Here is a 3,177-nt window from a genome sequence, read left to right on the forward strand (position 1 = left end):
GTTCTGGCATTGCATCGTATGTAATTACATCAAAACAGCTCTTCTTTAAAAACTACTGTTGCTCGTGCTACACACGGGACGCACTTAATCTTGCAACTTAAATGATATTCTTGATTACGTGTTAATATGTGATTTCATGAGCTTGCTGATTATTTCTACCTCCTCTTGAAACATTTCACTACCTTTACTGCAACAGACTAGTTTTTTGTGCTTATTCTTTTATAGGTCTAGAATTTATCATTTCTCACCCAGACATTGGCTAGACCCGGACTTGGCTATGTCTTTGCTTTATATGATCACATGCTATGAAATGATGGGCAATGTCATATATTTTGAATTTTCATCGAAAATTGCTAGTGTCACATATAACGCATTACTGATAAGTATTCAAGGAATAATTAATAAAGGTAATGTCATATAATATGCACTTTCTCATTAAAATTAATAGGTGAAGAATAAGGATAACTTCTGCCAAAATTTGACGAAGAAGATTAATGTTGTATAAGAAACTCATGTATGAAATCACAACGGTGAAGAGAATAATGATACGTTCTGACATTACTTGATAAAGGTTAACAAGATATAAAACGCTTGTGCATAAAATTGCATGGTGAAAAGAAAATAACGATAACTTTGATGCTATCTGATGAAAGATGGTAATGCTATATAAAACAATCACCAAGCAGAGAGATAATGATAACTTTGATATTTTCTGATGAAGAATGGTAATGTTAACTAATTAATAATATAAAATTAAAACACACTGAGATCAAAATGTAAACATTTTCTGAAGATACTAATAATTAATATTCAGATTATATGCTATGAATGGTAATGTCTCATAATACCATAACAAAACTGAACATATTAATAATTGTATACGGTACAAATAACCATTTCTGTATTTGTTACTTACAAAGAGTAATGTCAATTAATGATACAATAAAATTGAGCATTATTGGACAAACACTTGAATACTTATTGAAAATACAAATAACCTAATAACTAATTTCATATAATAACATTATAACATTGAATACATGTTGAAGATTGGACTGAAGTATAACGTATGGTGTAATAAAAATAAGCAAAATAAAATATATGAAGAAAAAGAAAAAGCCTCTATTTACCATAAGTGTAGCCCAAACAGCGAATTTTCAAGAGCCGTATTATATTTCTTGGGGGCAGTGGCTATCTGTTAGATTACTTCTTTTGCCCAGGACAGGGCAAAAGAAGTCTGCAGTCTGTCTGGAAGCTGCAGACTTCCTGGTACATTTCAACATTGATGTTCGTATTTCTGTCTTTCCTTCGCTGGGGCCTCCATCCATGTAGCTACCCGAGTCTGGTAGTGGCCATTTGCTGGGATGTGTAATTTTTGGGATCTCTTTGGAAGCTATGATTAGGAACTTTGTGGTGGTGGATAGCTGTGGTTGCAACTGAGAGTGCTTAAAGTATGTTTGAGTGGCCATTTACAAGAAGGCTCCAACAATGACAACAGCTGAAGTCAGAGGTTTTGATGGTAAAGACAATGTTGGAATCACCACGGATTCCAGAACCAATAGAAGTGGATCTTCCTGGCACTTGAAAGGATTTTGACAACTGGAAAGTCTTTTTAGGCTTTGGGATATAGTGGTCCCACCAGAAGTTACTGTCCGTCTAATGTAGCTGGTATTTTGTTACTTTACTCCCTCTGATGACAAACTTCACGTGTCTGTGACAATGAATATCAATATCCATCAGTTTGGATTCAACTGATGAATACGCCACCCCTGACGCTAATGTCAATGTTGGTTGGTGAGTTGCAGGCAAACTAAGCTCTATTAGTGACTCTATAGATAGGATTTATTCCCGAAGGGTGGCTGGTGCTTTTTTTGGTGGTTTCAGAACTTTTAGGATAGCTGGAGTCGACATTAGTTGGATTATCTCTGGATATTCCAGTGCTTATATATTCATAGCTTGTGCCAGAGCCTGTATGTCTGTCTGGTAATTTAACAAATTGTTTTCTTCCATAGGAGCCGAACTGAATCGTTTCTTGGGGACTGCAGGGTAGTCCTTTATGTCACCATAAAGAAGGCTTTCCAAGAAATATCACTCCATGTTGATAGTGAAATCAAAATAGTTAAGGAAGAAATGTGAACATTAAATCTTACCTAGCTGGTTTATGGATGAAGTAACCAGGAAAATGATTGATCTTATATCGAAAACATGAGGATTAAGTCTATGTAGTCAATTGCTTCTGACTAATCAAAAGTTCAGATAGAAATGCAAATTTCAGATCTGTAACAACCCAATTACAACTACTACTTTTTCTATAAGTAGGGTTTAGATCAGGGTGTTAAAAGTATTGCTTGGCGATGTACCATTTTGATAAGAATATTTGCATTACCTATAAATACATCACTTGTGTCTGTTAACATCCCAACTCAGCAGCAATTGTCATGGCCTCTCAGCATATTGCTGTAGTTCCCCCTATTGTGACTTCAAGAGCTAAAACATTTACATTTTTCATACACCCATCATCTGGCTGTTACAATGACAGAGCTCAGGTCCAATGGGGAAGGAAGGAGTAAAATTGTAGGCACTGTTTCCTACACCTGTAACTGAAACAGGCTAGTCACTGTAAAAGCACCAAACACTAGCTTTGATCATTGAAATTCATTAGCAAGAAATCTGTCTTCTGCTAGACGTCTTGTCAGAAACAACTTTAACACAGGTCAGTGCAACTTCAAAGCAACACTACACAGTTGTTACTTTCTGCGTTAGGGTTTGCATTCACAATTTGTACTATCATGCATTTCAACTGCACCTTGTACTGAAACATATGTTCAGAAAACCTTCAGTAAACCTATGTGCTTACAAAGCATTTCAATCTACACAATCGAAAACATTGAACCATAAACAAATAAAATGAGTACACCAAGTTTACACATAACATATAAGCTACTATCTGTAAGTTTCTCTTTCCACAGATAATTTCATCCGATCGTGAATTCTCACCCCAAAACCGTATTTTCCCTAAAATGTAGCAAGAGCTCACCCTTTACACTTCAACAAAAAATGCACTACTAAATATTTCAATGTTAAAACTGATAATATTCCCTCATCAACATTAATGCACCATATCTTCCAATAATGCTTCACAGGTCAGTAAGCACAGTTTACTTCATACCTAGAAAT

This window comes from Limulus polyphemus, unplaced genomic scaffold, assembly GCF_000517525.1.
Source record: "Limulus polyphemus unplaced genomic scaffold, Limulus_polyphemus-2.1.2 Scaffold4847, whole genome shotgun sequence".
NCBI classification, from domain to species: Eukaryota; Metazoa; Arthropoda; class Merostomata; order Xiphosura; family Limulidae; genus Limulus; species Limulus polyphemus.